This window comes from Medicago sativa, chromosome 6 (genome assembly GCF_051527215.1).
Source record: "Medicago sativa cultivar Bolivia chromosome 6, Bolivia_mono, whole genome shotgun sequence".
NCBI lineage: Eukaryota > Viridiplantae > Streptophyta > Magnoliopsida > Fabales > Fabaceae > Medicago > Medicago sativa.
In genome coordinates, this window is record NC_140754.1 from 49,685,755 (window position 1) to 49,707,125 (window position 21,371).

Below are 21,371 nucleotides of genomic sequence, written 5' to 3' on the forward strand. Positions count from 1 at the left end.
TTATCGCAAAAACGAGATTTTAGCTTATATTGTTACATGTTTGTTAAATATGAAGGTTGAACATGTCCCTCGATGTCCCTTGATGCGAAACATGATATGTGAACCTATTTGGTTTGAAATTCGGTAAAATGAAAGTATTGAAATGACCCTTGTCGCGAAAATGAAATGTTAGCCTATGTGGTTAGAAGTTTGATAAACAGTGAACTTGTCTCTCGATGTCCCTTGATGCGAAACATGATATGTGAACCTATTTGGTTTTATATTCGGAAAAATGAAAGTATTGGAATGACTTTGTCGTGAAAATGAGATTTTTGCCTATATGCTTAGAAGTTTGATAAAGGTTGAACTTGTCCCTCGATCTCCCTTGATACGAAACATGATATGTGAACCTATTTGGTTTTGTATTCGGCAAAATGAAATTATTTGAATGACCATTGTCCCAAAAATGAGATTTTAACCTATATGGTTAAAAGTTTGATAAATATTAATGTTGAATTTGTCCCTCGATGTCCTTTATTGCGTAACATAATATTTGAACCAATTTCGTTTTAAATTTGGTAAATAGAAAGTAATGAGATGACCCTTATTGCGAAAACGAGATTTTAGCTTATATTGTTACATGTTTGTTAAATATGAAGGTTGAACATGTCCCTCGATGTCCCTTGATGCGAAACATGATATGTGAACCTATTTGGTTTGAAATTCGGAAAAATGAAAGTATTGAAATGACCATTGTCGCGATAATGAAATGTTAGCCTATGTGGTTAGAAGTTTGATAAACAGTGAACTTGTCCCTCGATGTCCCTTGATGCGAAACATGATATGTGAACCTATTTGGTTATATGTTCGGAAAAATGAAAGTATTGGAATGACTTTGTCGCGAAAATGAGATTTTAACCTATATGGTTAGAAGTTTGATAAAGGTTGAACTTGTCCCTCGATCTCCCTTAATGCGAAACATGATATGTGAACCTATTTGGTTTTGTATTCGGCAAAATGAAATTATTTGAATGACCATTGTCCCAAAAATGAGATTTTAGCTTATATGGTTAAAAGTTTGATAAATATTAATGTTGAATTTGTCCCTCGATGTCCTTTATTGCGTAACATAATATTTGAACCAATTTCGTTTTAAATTTGGTAAATAGAAAGTAATGAGATGACCCTTATCGCAAAAACGAGATTTTAGCTTGTATTGTTACATGTTTGTTAAATATGAAGGTTGAACATGTCCGTCGATGTCCCTTGATGCCAAACATGATATGTGAACCTATTTGGTTTGAAATTTGGTAAAATGAAAGTATTGAAATGACCCTTGTCGCGAAAATGAAATGTTAGCCTATGTGGTTAGAAGTTTGATAAACAGTGAACTTGTCCCTTGATGTCCCTTGATGCATTACATGATATGTGAACCTATTTGGTTTTATATTCGGAAAAATGAAAGTATTGGAATGACTTTGTCGCGGAACTTAGATTTTAGCCTATATGGTTAGAAGTTTGATAAAGGTTGAACTTGTCCCTCGATCTCCCTTAATGCGAAACATGATATGTGAACCTATTTGGTTTTGTATTCGGCAAAATGAAATTATTTGAATGACCATTGTCCCAAAAATGAGATTTTAACCTATATGGTTAAAAGTTTGATAAATATTAATGTTGAATTTGTCCCTCGATGTCCTTTATTGCGTAACATAATATTTGAACCAATTTCGTTTTAAATTTGGTAAATTGAAAGTAATGAGATGACCCTTATTGCGAAAACGAGATTTTAGCTTCTATTGTTACATGTTTGTTAAATATGAAGGTTGACCATGTCCCTCGATGTCCCTTGATGCGAAACATGATATGTGAACCTATTTGGTTTGAAATTCGGTAAAATGAAAGTATTGAAATGACCATTGTCGCGATAATGAAATGTTAGCCTATGTGGTTAGAAGTTTGATAAACAGTGAACTTGTCCCTCGATGTCCCTTGATGCGAAACATGATATGTGAACCTATTTGGTTTTATGTTCGGAAAAATGAAAGTATTGGAATGACTTTGTCGCGAAAATGAGATTTTAACCTATATGGTTAGAAGTTTGATAAAGGTTGAACTTGTCCCTCGATCTCCCTTAATGCGAAACATGATATGTGAACCTATTTGGTTTTGTATTCGGCAAAATGAAATTATTTGAATGACCATTGTCCCAAAAATGAGATTTTAGCCTATATGGTTAAAAGTTTGATAAATATTAATGTTGAATTTGTCCCTCGATGTCCTTTATTGCGTAACATAATATTTGAACCAATTTCGTTTTAAATTTGGTAAATAGAAAGTAATGAGATGACCCTTATCGCAAAAACGAGATTTTAGCTTATATTGTTACATGTTTGTTAAATATGAAGGTTGAACATGTCCCTCGATGTCCCTTGATGCGAAACATGATATGTGAACCTATTTGGTTTGAAATTCGGTAAAATGAAAGTATTGAAATGACCCTTGTCGCGAAAATGAAATGTTAGCCTATGTGGTTAGAAGTTTGATAAACAGTGAACTTGTCTCTCGATGTCCCTTGATGCGAAACATGATATGTGAACCTATTTGGTTTTATATTCGGAAAAATGAAAGTATTGGAATGACTTTGTCGCGAAAATGAGATTTTAGCCTATATGGTTAGAAGTTTGATAAAGGTTGAACTTGTCCCTCGATCTCCCTTGATACGAAACATAATATATTTGGTTTTGTATTCGGCAAAATGAAATTATTTGAATGACCATTGTCCCAAAAATGAGATTTTAGCCTATATGGTTAAAAGTTTGATAAATATTAATGTTGAATTTGTCCCTCGATGTCCTTTATTGCGTAACATAATATTTGAACCAATTTCGTTTTAAATTTGGTAAATAGAAAGTAATGAGATGACCCTTATCGCTAAAACGATATTTTAGCTTATATTGTTACATGTTTGTTAAATATGAAGGTTGAACATGTCCCTCGATGTCCCTTTATGCGAAACATGATATGTGAACCTATTTGGTTTGAAATTCAGTAAAATGGAAGTATTGAAATGACCCTTGTCGCGAAAATGAAATGTTAGCCTATGTGGTTAGAAGTTTGATAAATTGTGAACTTATCCCTTGATGTCCCTTGATGCGAAACATGATATGTGAACCTATTTGGTTTTATATTCTTAAAAATGAAAGTATTGGAATGACTTTGTCGCGAAAATGAGATTTTAGCCTATATGGTTAGAAGTTTGATAAAGGTTGAACTTGTCCCTCGATCTCCCTTGATACGAAACATGATATGTGAACCTATTTGGTTTTGTATTCGGCAAAATGAAATTATTTGAATGACCATTGTCCCAAAAATGAGATTTTAGCTTATATGGTTAAAAGTTTGATAAATATTAATGTTGAATTTGTCCCTCGATGTCCTTTATTGCATAACATAATATTTGAACCAATTTCGTTTTAAATTTGGTAAATAGAAACTAATGAGATGATCCTTATCGCGAAAACGAGATTTTAGCTTATATTGTTACATGTTTGTTAAATATTAAGGTTGAACATGTCCCTCGATGTCCCTTGATGCGAAACATGATATGTGAACCTATTTGGTTTGAAATTCGGTAAAATGAAAGTATTGAAATGACCATTGTCGCGATAATGAAATGTTAGCCTATGTGGTTAGAAGTTTGATAAACAGTGAACTTGTCCCTCGATGTCCCTTGATGCGAAACATGATATGTGAACCTATTTGGTTTTATGTTCGGAAAAATGAAAGTATTGGAATGACTTTGTCGCGAAAATGAGATTTTAACCTATATGGTTAGAAGTTTGATAAAGGTTGAACTTGTCCCTCGATCTCCCTTAATGCGAAACATGATATGTGAACCTATTTGGTTTTGTATTCGGCAAAATGAAATTATTTGAATGACCATTGTCCCAAAAATGAGATTTTAGCCTATATGGTTAAAAGTTTGATAAATATTAATGTTGAATTTGTCTGTCGATGTCCTTTATTGCATAACATAATATTTGAACTAATTTCGTTTTAAATTTGGTAAATAGAAACTAATGAGATGACCCTTATTGCAAAAACGAGATTTTAGCTTATATTGTTACATGTTTGTTAAATATGAAGGTTGACCATGTCCGTCGATGTCCCTTGATGCCAAACATGATATGTGAACCTATTTGGTTTGAAATTTGGTAAAATGAAAGTATTGAAATGACCCTTGTCGCGAAAATGAAATGTTAGCCTATGTGGTTAGAAGTTTGATAAACAGTGAACTTGTCCCTTGATGTCCCTTGATGCATTACATGATATGTGAACGTATTTGGTTTTATATTCGGAAAAAATGAAAGTATTGGAATGACTTTGTCGCGAAAATTAGATTTTAGCCTATATGGTTAGAAGTTTGATAAAGGTTGAACTTGTCCCTCAATCTCCCTTGATACGAAACATAATATATTTGGTTTTGTATTCGGCAAAATGAAATTATTTGAATGACCATTGTCCCAAAAATGAGATTTTAGCCTATATGGTTAAAAGTTTGATAAATATTAATGTTGAATTTGTCCCTCGATGTCCTTTATTGCGTAACATAATATTTGAACCAATTTCGTTTTAAATTTGGTAAATAGAAAGTAATGAGATGACCCTTATCGCAAAAACGAGATTTTAGCTTATATTGTTACATGTTTGTTAAATATGAAGGTTGAACATGTCCCTCGATGTCCCTTGATGCGAAACATGATATGTGAACCTATTTGGTTTGAAATTCGGTAAAATGAAAGTATTGAAATGACCCTTGTCGCGAAAATGAAATGTTAGCCTATGTGGTTAGAAGTTTGATAAACAGTGAACTTGTCTCTCGATGTCCCTTGATGCGAAACATGATATGTGAACCTATTTGGTTTTATATTCGGAAAAATGAAAGTATTGGAATGACTTTGTCGCGAAAATGAGATTTTAGCCTATATGGTTAGAAGTTTGATAAAGGTTGAACTTGTCCCTCGATCTCCCTTGATACGAAACATAATATATTTGGTTTTGTATTCGGCAAAATGAAATTATTTGAATGACCATTGTCCCAAAAATGAGATTTTAGCTTATATGGTTAAAAGTTTGATAAATATTAATGTTGAATTTGTCCCTCGATGTCCTTTATTGCATAACATAATATTTGAACCAATTTCGTTTTAAATTTGGTAAATAGAAACTAATGAGATGATCCTTATCGCGAAAACGAGATTTTAGCTTATATTGTTACATGTTTGTTAAATATTAAGGTTGAACATGTCCCTCGATGTCCCTTGATGCGAAACATGATATGTGAACCTATTTGGTTTGAAATTCGGTAAAATGAAAGTATTGAAATGACCATTGTCGCGATAATGAAATGTTAGCCTATGTGGTTAGAAGTTTGATAAACAGTGAACTTGTCCCTCGATGTCCCTTGATGCGAAACATGATATGTGAACCTATTTGGTTTTATGTTCGGAAAAATGAAAGTATTGGAATGACTTTGTCGCGAAAATGAGATTTTAACCTATATGGTTAGAAGTTTGATAAAGGTTGAACTTGTCCCTCGATCTCCCTTAATGCGAAACATGATATGTGAACCTATTTGGTTTTGTATTCGGCAAAATGAAATTATTTGAATGACCATTGTCCCAAAAATGAGATTTTAGCCTATATGGTTAAAAGTTTGATAAATATTAATGTTGAATTTGTCTGTCGATGTCCTTTATTGCATAACATAATATTTGAACTAATTTCATTTTAAATTTGGTAAATAGAAACTAATGAGATGACCCTTATTGCAAAAACGAGATTTTAGCTTATATTGTTACATGTTTGTTAAATATGAAGGTTGACCATGTCCGTCGATGTCCCTTGATGCCAAACATGATATGTGAACCTATTTGGTTTGAAATTTGGTAAAATGAAAGTATTGAAATGACCCTTGTCGCGAAAATGAAATGTTAGCCTATGTGGTTAGAAGTTTGATAAACAGTGAACTTGTCCCTTGATGTCCCTTGATGCATTACATGATATGTGAACGTATTTGGTTTTATATTCGGAAAAATGAAAGTATTGGAATGACTTTGTCGCGAAAATTAGATTTTAGCCTATATGGTTAGAAGTTTGATAAAGGTTGAACTTGTCCCTCGATCTCCCTTGATACGAAACATAATATATTTGGTTTTGTATTCGGCAAAATGAAATTATTTGAATGACCATTGTCCCAAAAATGAGATTTTAGCCTATATTGTTAAAAGTTTGATAAATATTAATGTTGAATTTGTCCCTCGATGTCCTTTATTGCGTAACATAATATTTGAACCAATTTCGTTTTAAATTTGGTAAATAGAAAGTAATGAGATGACCCTTATCGCTAAAACGATATTTTAGCTTATATTGTTACATGTTTGTTAAATATGAAGGTTGAACATGTCCCTCGATGTCCCTTTATGCGAAACATGATATGTGAACCTATTTGGTTTGAAATTCGGTAAAATGGAAGTATTGAAATGACCCTTGTCGCGAAAATGAAATGTTAGCCTATGTGGTTAGAAGTTTGATAAATAGTGAACTTATCCCTTGATGTCCCTTGATGCGAAACATGATATGTGAACCTATTTGGTTTTATATTCTTAAAAATGAAAGTATTGGAATGACTTTGTCGCGAAAATGAGATTTTAGCCTATATGGTTAGAAGTTTGATAAAGGTTGAACTTGTCCCTCGATCTCCCTTGATACGAAACATGATATGTGAACCTATTTGGTTTTGTATTCGGCAAAATGAAATTATTTGAATGACCATTGTCCCAAAAATGAGATTTTAGCTTATATGGTTAAAAGTTTGATAAATATTAATGTTGAATTTGTCCCTCGATGTCCTTTATTGCATAACATAATATTTGAACCAATTTCGTTTTAAATTTGGTAAATAGAAACTAATGAGATGATCCTTATCGCGAAAACGAGATTTTAGCTTATATTGTTACATGTTTGTTAAATATTAAGGTTGAACATGTCCCTCGATGTCCCTTGATGCGAAACATGATATGTGAACCTATTTGGTTTGAAATTCGGTAAAATGAAAGTATTGAAATGACCATTGTCGCGATAATGAAATGTTAGCCTATGTGGTTAGAAGTTTGATAAACAGTGAACTTGTCCCTCGATGTCCCTTGATGCGAAACATGATATGTGAACCTATTTGGTTTTATGTTCGGAAAAATGAAAGTATTGGAATGACTTTGTCGCGAAAATGAGATTTTAACCTATATGGTTAGAAGTTTGATAAAGGTTGAACTTGTCCCTCGATCTCCCTTAATGCGAAACATGATATGTGAACCTATTTGGTTTTGTATTCGGCAAAATGAAATTATTTGAATGACCATTGTCCCAAAAATGAGATTTTAGCCTATATGGTTAAAAGTTTGATAAATATTAATGTTGAATTTGTCTGTCGATGTCCTTTATTGCATAACATAATATTTGAACTAATTTCGTTTTAAATTTGGTAAATAGAAACTAATGAGATGACCCTTATTGCAAAAACGAGATTTTAGCTTATATTGTTACATGTTTGTTAAATATGAAGGTTGACCATGTCCGTCGATGTCCCTTGATGCCAAACATGATATGTGAACCTATTTGGTTTGAAATTTGGTAAAATGAAAGTATTGAAATGACCCTTGTCGCGAAAATGAAATGTTAGCCTATGTGGTTAGAAGTTTGATAAACAGTGAACTTGTCCCTTGATGTCCCTTGATGCATTACATGATATGTGAACGTATTTGGTTTTATATTCGGAAAAAATGAAAGTATTGGAATGACTTTGTCGCGAAAATTAGATTTTAGCCTATATGGTTAGAAGTTTGATAAAGGTTGAACTTGTCCCTCGATCTCCCTTGATACGAAACATAATATATTTGGTTTTGTATTCGGCAAAATGAAATTATTTGAATGACCATTGTCCCAAAAATGAGATTTTAGCCTATATGGTTAAAAGTTTGATAAATATTAATGTTGAATTTGTCCCTCGATGTCCTTTATTGCGTAACATAATATTTGAACCAATTTCGTTTTAAATTTGGTAAATAGAAAGTAATGAGATGACCCTTATCGCAAAAACGAGATTTTAGCTTATATTGTTACATGTTTGTTAAATATGAAGGTTGAACATGTCCCTCGATGTCCCTTGATGCGAAACATGATATGTGAACCTATTTGGTTTGAAATTCGGTAAAATGAAAGTATTGAAATGACCCTTGTCGCGAAAATGAAATGTTAGCCTATGTGGTTAGAAGTTTGATAAACAGTGAACTTGTCTCTCGATGTCCCTTGATGCGAAACATGATATGTGAACCTATTTGGTTTTATATTCGGAAAAATGAAAGTATTGGAATGACTTTGTCGCGAAAATGAGATTTTAGCCTATATGGTTAGAAGTTTGATAAAGGTTGAACTTGTCCCTCGATCTCCCTTGATACGAAACATAATATATTTGGTTTTGTATTCGGCAAAATGAAATTATTTGAATGACCATTGTCCCAAAAATGAGATTTTAGCTTATATGGTTAAAAGTTTGATAAATATTAATGTTGAATTTGTCCCTCGATGTCCTTTATTGCATAACATAATATTTGAACCAATTTCGTTTTAAATTTGGTAAATAGAAACTAATGAGATGATCCTTATCGCGAAAACGAGATTTTAGCTTATATTGTTACATGTTTGTTAAATATTAAGGTTGAACATGTCCCTCGATGTCCCTTGATGCGAAACATGATATGTGAACCTATTTGGTTTGAAATTCGGTAAAATGAAAGTATTGAAATGACCATTGTCGCGATAATGAAATGTTAGCCTATGTGGTTAGAAGTTTGATAAACAGTGAACTTGTCCCTCGATGTCCCTTGATGCGAAACATGATATGTGAACCTATTTGGTTTTATGTTCGGAAAAATGAAAGTATTGGAATGACTTTGTCGCGAAAATGAGATTTTAACCTATATGGTTAGAAGTTTGATAAAGGTTGAACTTGTCCCTCGATCTCCCTTAATGCGAAACATGATATGTGAACCTATTTGGTTTTGTATTCGGCAAAATGAAATTATTTGAATGACCATTGTCCCAAAAATGAGATTTTAGCCTATATGGTTAAAAGTTTGATAAATATTAATGTTGAATTTGTCTGTCGATGTCCTTTATTGCATAACATAATATTTGAACTAATTTCATTTTAAATTTGGTAAATAGAAACTAATGAGATGACCCTTATTGCAAAAACGAGATTTTAGCTTATATTGTTACATGTTTGTTAAATATGAAGGTTGACCATGTCCGTCGATGTCCCTTGATGCCAAACATGATATGTGAACCTATTTGGTTTGAAATTTGGTAAAATGAAAGTATTGAAATGACCCTTGTCGCGAAAATGAAATGTTAGCCTATGTGGTTAGAAGTTTGATAAACAGTGAACTTGTCCCTTGATGTCCCTTGATGCATTACATGATATGTGAACGTATTTGGTTTTATATTCGGAAAAATGAAAGTATTGGAATGACTTTGTCGCGAAAATTAGATTTTAGCCTATATGGTTAGAAGTTTGATAAAGGTTGAACTTGTCCCTCGATCTCCCTTGATACGAAACATAATATATTTGGTTTTGTATTCGGCAAAATGAAATTATTTGAATGACCATTGTCCCAAAAATGAGATTTTAGCCTATATTGTTAAAAGTTTGATAAATATTAATGTTGAATTTGTCCCTCGATGTCCTTTATTGCGTAACATAATATTTGAACCAATTTCGTTTTAAATTTGGTAAATAGAAAGTAATGAGATGACCCTTATCGCTAAAACGATATTTTAGCTTATATTGTTACATGTTTGTTAAATATGAAGGTTGAACATGTCCCTCGATGTCCCTTTATGCGAAACATGATATGTGAACCTATTTGGTTTGAAATTCGGTAAAATGGAAGTATTGAAATGACCCTTGTCGCGAAAATGAAATGTTAGCCTATGTGGTTAGAAGTTTGATAAATAGTGAACTTATCCCTTGATGTCCCTTGATGCGAAACATGATATGTGAACCTATTTGGTTTTATATTCTTAAAAATGAAAGTATTGGAATGACTTTGTCGCGAAAATGAGATTTTAGCCTATATGGTTAGAAGTTTGATAAAGGTTGAACTTGTCCCTCGATCTCCCTTGATACAAAACATGATATGTGAACCTATTTGGTTTTGTATTCAGCAAAATGAAATTATTTGAATGACCATTGTCCCAAAAATGAGATTTTAGCATATATGGTTGAAAGTTTGATAAATATTAATGTTGAATTTGTCCCTCGATGTCCTTTATTGCGTAACATAATATTTGAACCAATTTCGTTTTAAATTTGGTAAATAGAAAGTAATGAGATGACCCTTATCGCGAAAACGAGATTTTAGCTTATATTGTTACATGTTTGTTAAATATGAAGGTTGAACATGTCCTTCGATGTCCCTTGATGCGAAACATGATATGTGAACCTATTTGGTTTGAAATTCGGTAAAATGAAAGTATTGAAATGACCCTTGTCGCGAAAATGAAATGTTAGCCTATGTGGTTAGAAGTTTGATAAACAGTGAACTTGTCCCTCGATGTCCCTTGATGCGAAACATGATATGTGAACCTATTTGGTTTTACATTCGGAAGAATGAAAGTATTGGAATGACTTTGTCGCGAAAATGAGATTTTAGCCTATATGATTAGAAGTTTGATAAAGGTTGAACTTGTCCCTCGATCTCCCTTGATACGAAACATGATATGTGAACCTATTTGGTTTTGTATTCGGCAAAATGAAATTATTTGAATGACCATTGTCCCAAAAATGAGATTTTAGCCTATATGGTTAAAAGATTGATAAATATTAATGTTGAATTTGTCCCTCGATGTCCTTTATTGCGTAACATAATATTTAAACCAATTTCGTTTTAAATTTGGTAAATAGAAAGTAATGAGATGACCCTTATCGCGAAAACGAGAGTTTAGCTTATATTGTTACATGTTTGTTAAATATGAATGTTGAACATGTCACAAAAGTAAAAATTCTTAGGTGGAAAACATTCAGATGGATATTTAGATGGAACAAAATAAATTTATTCAGATTTGACAATATAAATTTGGATTAAAACTATGAGTATCAAAAAGTTTCCATCTAAAAAGTGAATTTAGATGGACCAAACAAATAGTATTTAAGAATAATTTGTATTATTACATGCGACATAACTTTGGGAATTTATATATGGCATGACCTTTCAAACTAAAATTACTGTTAACCGTAGAGTTATTTGGAAAAACCATGTAATTTGCAACGTTGTTACTTTACTTAAACCAGGCCTACAATACATTTTTGGCAAGTGGGTCACTTCAAGAGAAGAAAGCTTGGCACCCTGTGGAAAAAATCTTAGCAATATCTTCCTAATAGTTGGCTTATAACAAGGTTACAAGGATACTAATCCCAACTCACTATCTTATTTCAAGGTCTTTTGATTTTGGGGAGGGTGATAAAGATACTTATAATTCTGGTCATGCCTTCTGAAATGATCAGCTCATTTACACCAGCAAGTGATGTGTTTCTGCTTTCATTACTGGCCACTCCCACTTCAATAAGATAGCATGATTCTAATAATCTACACCAATGAAAAACAACACCTATAGGATATTCAAAAAAATTTAAAACTATATCTTTTGCCTCATTTCCATTACATTAAATGTCCATGCCTCTGCATCATTCATAGGGTTTTGCAGGCAGGGTACATATTTAAATTACTTGCTCCTTTAATTTTTCCCTCTTGTCTGAACAATATCTTTGCATTCAACCTATTAAGTACCTAAATGGCATGACACAAAGGTTGCAGTGAAGCCACCTCAACTACCAACATATTTGTTTAAGTGTGTACAATTTGTTTCATACCGCTCAACCAGATTGTTTGATGAAAGACCTTGAAGATTGTTTGATACTACTTCTCAATTCTATAACTCCATAAAACTGTATCGCTCAAGTTATAAAACTGTACTGGGAAGGCAATGAAATCGTCTCAGGTAATAGAAGCTAAAATATCTCATTTAACGGTAATTTATTTACTGTGATACATTTTTTATCTGATGTAGCTGCTAGCTAATTACTCTGGTTTAGCAGCATCCAATTTCATGTCTCGGATAATTTTCACAGTATACAGATAACAAAGATTGCTGTTTATTAGAGTATTCCTTTATTTAAAAATAAAATAAAATAAAAACGATATGAATATTTCATGGACCATCAAGTCTAAGATTTGTATAATAAAAGTAATAGAATAATAACTGGACTAACCAACTATGTTAGTATAAATACTCATTTTGTTGAGAACTGTAACCAATTTTCCCATTTGATCAACTACAGAACAGAATATGAAATCTAAACCTTACCAAAGAAATTTACAAAAAAGGTCATTTTAAAGCTTACCCATCAAAAGTTGGATACACCATTACTTGCTTTACAAACAAGGTCATTTTAAAGCAGCCTTCCCATGATAATTGGATCTTTAATCATGTTTTGTTTCTCAAAGCTTTGAACACGCTTGGAGTGTAATTAAGCTGGTAATTTACGAGTACTGAGCCAAATATTTTGAACTTCTTAGCACTACCTAGAGCTACCTCTGCATCTGCACGCTTCTTAAAGACCACTCTTGCACGGCTGTTTACTATGTCAACTTCTGTTTCAGATTCCTTTAGTCCTCCAAAACGCCTAAACATTTTGTTAAGGTTTGTTTCTGAGGAAACAGATTTGAACTCGGCGAAGTTCATAACAAGCTCAGCAGGAGCATTCTCATTTATATAACCAGGAGGTTTGTTAGGAGTCTCAGCATGATTGCTTTTAGAATTTTATTCCCAGGAATAGGGCCCACGATTAACTTGGGCTGGCTTTGGTGGCTTAGCAGCGACAAGTTGTTCGTTCTTTTTCTAGTTTTTCAGCAATGGTTGTTGCACTGGTTTCTCTTCATTGCCATTGTCAATGACCCAGTCTGTACAATGCAAGTCACTCAAATGCTCAAATGTAACAAATCCAGTTCCAGCTATGGGTGGTTTCTTCTTCCTCATGGTGCCAAGTTCATCCGTACGTGAAATCTCTTTCCAATCGGCACTCACAATTACAGAATTCTTGAAATCAGAGAAGAAGCTGCCTATGCCATTGAGAAAAGTATGTTCTCCATGGGGTTTTTGTGCCAAACACTGAAGTGAAGATAACATATCAACTAGAGACGAATATTCTGTTGTGTTCTCGTCATGCTCAACAGTTTTAGGAGAAACATCCAATCTATTCTCAAGAAAAACACCAATGTCTACATCTGTCTTCTGAGTGAGTTGACTATCAGCCCTACGAATACAGTCACCAATTGTAAACGATGAATTTGTGGTATTTGAAACTTCTGCAACAGAAATTGTTTTTTTCCCAGTTTGCATTTTGAAGTCATCATCAAAGTGATCGAAGGTGCTCCTTTTCTTGGAATGTTCAGGTGAAACCAGATGAACTGGAGTCCAACAATCACCGTCTGGAGAATCCAGAGAACCATTCATTGGGTCTGACATCCCTTTTTCCTTCTTTGCTGGATGCATAGTATCCTTGAAATTATATTTACGCTTTTGATGCGCGCTGCTTTGATTATTTAAATTTCTAGGACCAGCTTGATCAACTGTATTAACAACAGGAGTTGCATACTCAATAACTTCCAACAAATCTTGTTCCTCGTCAACAAAAAATGAATTGTCCTTGTCAATGCATTCTTGCTCTTCAACCTTTTGCCTCATATTTGACTCCTCGTTGAGTTTTTCCTTTCCATCATGCAACAGTACGTGGCTCCCTTGCTCAGTAATTTGAGTGCCTTCTTCTACAATTGCATTAGCATGAAAATTTTCCTCGCCCTCAATAGATACCAGCAATCCTGCACCAACAGAACTACAAGCATCACTATCTAGAAACTAAACGAGATTCTCATTTACAACAATTTCAATTTCAACTACTAATTAAGCTGGAAAAAAAACACCAATGAGATCAGCAGATATCTTACCTTTAACCTCGACAGTTCGATTCATTGTTCGACTTCTTTCTGTTCCTTGTTGATCTTCAACATCAATTTCCATCCCCTCACGTACATCAGATTGTTCAGTATTCAAAGAAGAAACACCCTCACATCCTTGTCAGCTATTACTTGCTCCATTGCATTACACTTTTCAACTTCAGTTCCACAGACAACTTCATGTACAATACTTGCTCTGCCATCAACTTTATCGTTCACAATTGGCATATTCAATATTGAATCTATCATTTCCATGATATCAACAACAATATTAGAGTTGGCATCAAATTTATCATTCCCAAAATTTGACATTTCCTCAATATCAACAATACTGGAGTTGCGGTCAACTTTACCGTCATTCCAATTCGTGTATAGTATTGAATCAATCGATTTCAAAATGTCAGCAAACAGTGATGTCCCCGAGTGACCTGCGGCCCCAGCAGCATCCTCCATAGTCCAAGAGTCAGTGCCAACTATTGATTGATACCTCGCTTCCCTTTCCGAAACCACTCTATCAAACTTAACTGCGGCATTCTCAATCCCAGCTTCTCCACTCAAATCCTCAACTATCTGACCACCACATTCCACAGACTCGTCTACGGTTTCACCAACAACTGTGGACATATACCTCTTTTCTACTTCTTCCATGAATATATATACCTCTAAAACTTTCTTTATATCTAACAAAAATCAAAACATCGAACTTTCAATAAAACATTCAATTTTCTTTGACCAAGCTCAAATTCAAATTAAATCTAAAGAGACCCTAATGCAATAGTTTGAATCTAACTAACAGATAAAACAAACGTAGAAACAATAAAAAAACGAAAGTGAAAAGAAATAGAGTAATGTAGTTACCAGGTAGGTTGAGTGGAAGTTCATTTCACAGAGGATTGCAGTTTGCGATGAAAGATTGTGAATGAGTGATGAAAGGGATACGAGGTTTCAGTGGTTACTAATAAGTTCGTACCCTACACACAAGCGATTTATCAAATCCCTAAAATATTACTACAACTATTTTTTTTTAATTAGATTATTCCATCGAATCAGTTTTTTATTTTGAAGGGAAATGGTCAATAGTTATGTTAGTGCTGACTTGGACCATGATATATCCATTAATTTTAGAAAATTGTTTTTTTGAAATTGATAAATTCACATTGACACATGTAAATTACGTTAGGGTCTCCAGCGGTAGTTAACTATCATTGGAAATTGCTGCTGGCATCAGCGGTAGTTAACTGTCATTGCTTTTTTCCCCCAAAACCGCTTTTTTCCCCCCAAAACCAGAAAACTCCTACCTCCTATTCACTCATCACCTTACCTCGCCATTACCATATCTCAAAAAATCTACATTACAAAATTTTTGTGTCAAAATCATGGTTCCAAATCATTGTTGATCGATTGATAGGACGTTTCTACACACAATATGCATCAAAGAACAGGTATTGCAAGTTTTAACTCGTTTACATTTGATTGATTTTTGCTGTTTTTTTGTACTGTCACGAACTGCAACGGCAGTTAACTACCACTGGGAGTCAACGGCTGTTAACTGCCGCTGGACACTTAAGAGAAAATTTCAAAACTTCATTTGGCAATGATACTACCTAAAAAAAAAAATTCAAATTTTTTTCTCTTTTGTTTTTTTGGTTTGTTTATGTTATTATATGATATTAGATACATGTTTATTGATTATTGGCTTAATTGCAGTTTTAGGCCCCTAACTTTCCCAAAGTTGCGATTTTGGCCCCCTAAGAAAAAAACTACAAAACCGCCCTCTAAGTTTTGCAACTGTGGCAGTTTTGGCCCCCAAGGCCAATTTTGACTCGGTCTACGCTGACGTGGCACCCTAAGTGAGGTGCCATGTGTCTTTTTTTTTTGCCTTGGGGGGCCAAAACTGCTACAGTTGCAAAACTTAGGGGGCGGTTTTGTAGTTTTTTTTTAGGGGGCTAAAACTGCAATTAAGCCTTGATTATTTTAGCAATTATATGTTGTTTATTTATAGATATGGTTGAGAATGCGGGTGATGATCCGGGTGATCGAAACCCAAGTGTTGTCGATTCAGTTAAGGTTGAAGCTTCCATTAAGGTCGAAGCTTCCGTGAAGGTTGAAGCTTCCGTTAAAGTTGAGGTTTCAAACGTCAATTCCGATGTGTGGAAACTTCTTGACAATGAAGTGGACACAGTTCATTTTTTTTTTACCTGAGATACATGGAAAGATAAAAACGAATTGCTCGGTTGGGTTCGTCGACAAGCAAATAGGGCTGAATTTACGGTTATCATTAGAAGATCTTGTGAAGGTAGAAATGCTGTGTTGGAGTTGGTTTGTGAACGGAGTGGCGAGCACAAAGTACCGAAGACAAAAGTGAAGCATGAAGCAACGGGATCAAGAAAATGTGGGTGTTTGTTCAAGGTGCGTGGATATGTCGTCAGGGAAGACAGTTCTTGGAAATTGGCTATTCTTAATGCCGTTCACAACCATGAGATGGTGCCATATGTAGCAGGGAACCTTCTTGCCGGAAGATTAATGGAGGACGACAAGAAGATTGTACATGACTTGACCAATTCTTTGGTGAAACCAAAAAATATTGAAAAATTTGAAGAAGAAAAGGAAAGAGTCCATGACAAATATCAAGCAAGTCTACAATGAACGTCATAAGTTCAAAAAGGCAAAAAGGGGTGACTTGACGGAGATGCAATTTCTAATCTCAAAGTTGGAAGAGAATGGATATGTTTATTACGTAAGAGAAAAAAGGAAAGTCAAACCGTTCAAGACATATTTTGGACTCATCCAACATCGGTAAAGTTGTTTGACAATTTTTCGACTGTTTTGATAATGGATTCCACGCACAAAACCAACTTGTATAGGATGTCATTGTTTGAAATAGTTGGAGTCACCTCAACCTATTTGACATATTCGGTTGGTTTTGCATTTATGACATCGGAGAAGGAGAATAACTTTAATTGGGCTTTGCAAATGTTGCTTAAACTTCTTGGACCAAATAGTGATATGCCTAAGGTGGTAGTGACCGACAGGGATACGGGTATGATGAAAGTCGTAGCAAATGTTCTCCCTGATAGTAGTGCAATACTTTGTTATTTCCATGTTTGCAAAAATGTTAGATCAAGAATCATCACCGATTGTAAAGTTAAACAAAATGTTGTTGTGGTGGATGGGAAAAAGAAGATTGTCGACGAGGAGAAGCATAGTAAGTTAGTTGATACCATATTTGATGCATGGGAAAAATTTGTTGAATCTCCTACTCAAGAGTTATATGCGGGTAATCTATTGGAATTCCAAGATGCTTGTAAGGATTATCCAAAGTTTCTTCACTATGTTGAAACTACCATTTTGAAGCCTTTTAAGTACAAATTAGTGAGGGCATGGATGGACCTTGTGTTACATCTTGGGTACAGGACCACAAACAGAGTTGAAGGAGCTCAAGGTGTGGTGAAGGAATATTTGTCCACCTCCAAAGGTGATTTGGGTACTTGTTGGGAAAAAATAGATGAGATGTTGGCAAACTGGTTTGGGGAGATACAATCATCATTTGGTAGGAGCGTTATGGTCTTGGAACATCGATACAAAGATGTCACTTTGTACTCCGGGTTGGGGGGTCACGTTTCTAGACAAGCCATGAACTTTATTTTTGTGGAAAAAGACCGTGCTAGGAAAACCTTGTGCATGAAGAAGAAAACTTGCGGTTGTGTTCAAAGGATGTCGTATGGCCTACCTTGTGCATGCTTCATTGCTATGAAAATTCGTCACAACAAGCCCATTCGATTGGATGAGATACACCCGCATTGGCATAAGTTGTATATGGGTGAAGAAGAAAGTAATGAAGATTTGTTTTCGGTCGCGGAAGAATGGCGTGGTATCCAAGAACGTCTCGAAAGAGTTCCGTTCCAAATGAAACTAGAAATCAAAGAAGGTTTGCGGTTGTTAGCGTTTTCGGATACCACAATGTTGTCACCACCTCCAAGAAAGGTGGCAACCAAAGGAGCTTCCAAAAAAAATCAAAACTACACCAAAAACGACACGTAGGATCCCATCTTCATAGGAGACTATTGATTCTCAATATCCAGAAAGTCAATCTTCACCACGAAAAAAATCTTCACAACCTAAAAGAAAAGGTGCTCGCATTGGCATTTCTCCGGTTCCGGTTCCTAAGCCTAGCTTGGTTTCAAGAAATTATGATCCATCGAGTCCTATGTATTACATGCCAAAATTCATGAGACCATACATTGAGGGAATTGTGGATGTTATTGGCGATGGACATTGTGGGTTTAGGCTATAGCCGAATCCGTGGGTTTGACGGAAGAAAGTCATGTTATGGTGCGGAGAGCACTTATTAAAGAGTTGAAAGAGCATAGGAACAAATACATCGAGATATATGCGAGCGAGCGCCGTTACAACTACATCTTGGATGGATTGCATCCTCCCAAAAATGCTAGTAGTTTTGCACCTCCCGACAAATGGTTGACATTGCCGAATATGGGACACATCGTTGCATCTTGTTTCATTAGGCCAGTATTAGAGATGACTACCCTTGATATTGGAGTCTCAGAGACTTTTTTCCCACTTAGAGGTAGGCCTCCGGTTAACCCGAAAAGCAACATGATTTGCCTTGGTCTAATCCCAAATCATTTTGTCCTTCTTTCGTTGAAAGATGGTTGCCCACTACCTCCATCATCTACAGAGTGGAAGTTACACAAGAGCGAAGAGGCGGCAACATGGGAGGATGAATTTTTGGATCAACACGATCATTTTCGAGCACTCATGGAGATTGAGCTACGAGAGACACCGGTTCCACCAAAAAAATCAACAAATCAAGACAATCCAATTTTGTTGAATGACACTCCGGTTAAAGCAAACGAAGACTTTGAAGATGTGTTTGGAACATTTAGATGATTTAATTTCATTAGGTGAAATATGACACTTTTTAGTCGGTGTTCATCCGTCTTTTGGTCGATATGCGTCGACGTATTTTTTGGGATATATAATGTAATGACCAAATTTTTTGGATAATATGTAATTAACCTTTAATGAATTATATACATATATATATATATATATATATATATATTTGAGTTTTGCATTTATTATAAATTAATGTACTTTACGTGTAATGTGTTGCATATTGTGGAAAATTTGACGAATTTCAAACAATTGTGAAACGTTAAAGCATTATCGATTTTGTGTAATGTTACCGACTAATTGATAAACTGTGAAATGTTGATGTTTGTGATTGCTGGATGTTGTTCTTTTGGTTTCATTTCATGCGGAATTGCCGTTTGAAATTACAGGTACAAACAGGCCAAAATGGCTTGCAGATTGCATTGGTTCTATTTATTGGTGTGAACGGCAGTTAACTGCCGCTAGAGCCAGCGGCAGTTGACTGTTGTCAGTTACTTGAGCGGCAGTTAACTGCCGTTGGGGGCTTTTAGATAATTTACATGTGTCATTGTGAACTTTTGTATATCAGAAAAGCAATTTTCTTAATTTTACACAACATCATACACCTAATATAAAAAGTTCATAAACTAATTAACCTTTTGTAAATGGATCATGAACGGTTGTCATGAGCACTCAGTTATTAGGGACATCATATTTTATATGTAGAGACAGAGGCGGAGTCACGTGAGAATATGGGATGGTCATGGCCTACCCATTAATTTGTGGAAATTACTATATTACTCTTAAGCTAACTTGAATATTACGAACATGCACTCTCATTTGTTTCTCCTGGACGCATCTTCTTTTCTCTTTGGCGACAAACAGTGAACATGACTGTGAACTAGGGTCGGACCTTGGGGTGTGCAAAGAGCTCAATGGAGCTGGGTCTCCCTAAGGTATGGGCCTCCAAAAAAATTATAGCCCAATAGTACTACTAAGTACCACCCCACTAAAAAAAATTGATTCTCTTTCTCTCTGATACCACGCGTTCCATCATCACCACTCCATCGGACTTTCCTTTTCTTCTTCCCCGATTTGATTTACTTTTCCTCTTCTATTGTCTTGTTTTAGGACTATTAGAATTGGGTCTTCTTGCTTTTAGTGTTAGGTGGGTATTTTTTTTAGGGTGGTTTGAGGTTCCTCATGTATACGGTAGTGATTTTCACCTTTGGATGTATCACATATATACGACACCTTGTATTTATCTTTTAAAAAATTTAAATAGAACAATATTCTTTAAAAAAATACGTTTTTATTTTATTACGGACCTCTTTTCACTTACAGAGCCGAGCCTCCGGATTCGTAAGAATGACCCTGCAGTGAACCTTCATCACCCACCGTCATTCACGCTGCGACCGGCAACACCTCCATCTCTAACCCTCGGTCGAACTCGAATCCTCCATCTCCTCTCTCTGTATCGATCTCTCATCTCTAATTCTTTATTTGTCTCAATCTCTCCACAAACCTTAAATGAATAATTGTAAGTGTATCTCTGATAGTACATCTATTTAGTAATAGTGATGATATTACTTCAATTTTCTTTTGTTTGTTAATGAATTTGATTTTTGATTTGGTTTTCAACTTTAATTTTCCCATAAGTCTAATCAAACTGAAACTGATTATTCATTATGATGTGAATAAGATATCTTTATGAGGATTTAAAATGTAACAAAAGATTACTCGGAGCTGATCATATAAAGGTCCCTCTCATTCTTAACATGAAGAAGTAATTTTAAAAGTTGCTATTTAATGTGATTTATGTAACATCCTGATTTTTAGGATATTATTATTATTATTATTATTATTATTATTATTATTATTAATTATTTATTAATTTATTTGATGTGTTTTAATTGTTGAGTTAATTGGGTTTTATTAGAGATTTGACGAATTAAGGGTATTTTGGTAATTTGAGAGTGGAGGGCATTTTAGTAATTTAGAAGTAGAAGAATATTTAATGTGGTTAGTAGTAATTTTTGGGAATTAATAGAAAAGAAGTAAATAGTAATAAGGAGGTTTAAGTGGAGAAAAATGAGTAGTGTTATTTTCATGAGTAAGAATAATGACTAAGTTCAATAGGAGTTAAGTGAAACAAGCCCAATTGGTGTGGATATATAAGAGTGTTAGTAGTCACAAATTAGGGTTGATAAATCATTTGGTAAGTTTACACATAGAGGCAAGAGAGAAAGAGAAAGAATTTATAAAGGGAAAAAGAGGAGCAAGCTTGAAGGACTAAAATGAAGGGGTAGGTTGGAGCTTATGAGGCTTAACTTTTTGATTAAGAGGTAAGAGAGAAGGTTATTT

At 34.4% G+C, this 21,371-nt stretch overlaps 2 pseudogenes; one reads left to right on the forward strand and one right to left on the reverse strand.

Moving 5' to 3' along the window:
• Positions 1–12,307: 12,307 nt before the first annotated feature.
• Positions 12,308–15,109, reverse strand: LOC146915524 (uncharacterized; annotated as a pseudogene).
• A 1,009-nt stretch (positions 15,110–16,118) lies between these two features.
• On the forward strand, positions 16,119–19,022 carry LOC146915525 (PKS-NRPS hybrid synthetase cheA-like; annotated as a pseudogene).
• The last annotated feature ends 2,349 nt before the right edge of the window (positions 19,023–21,371 follow it).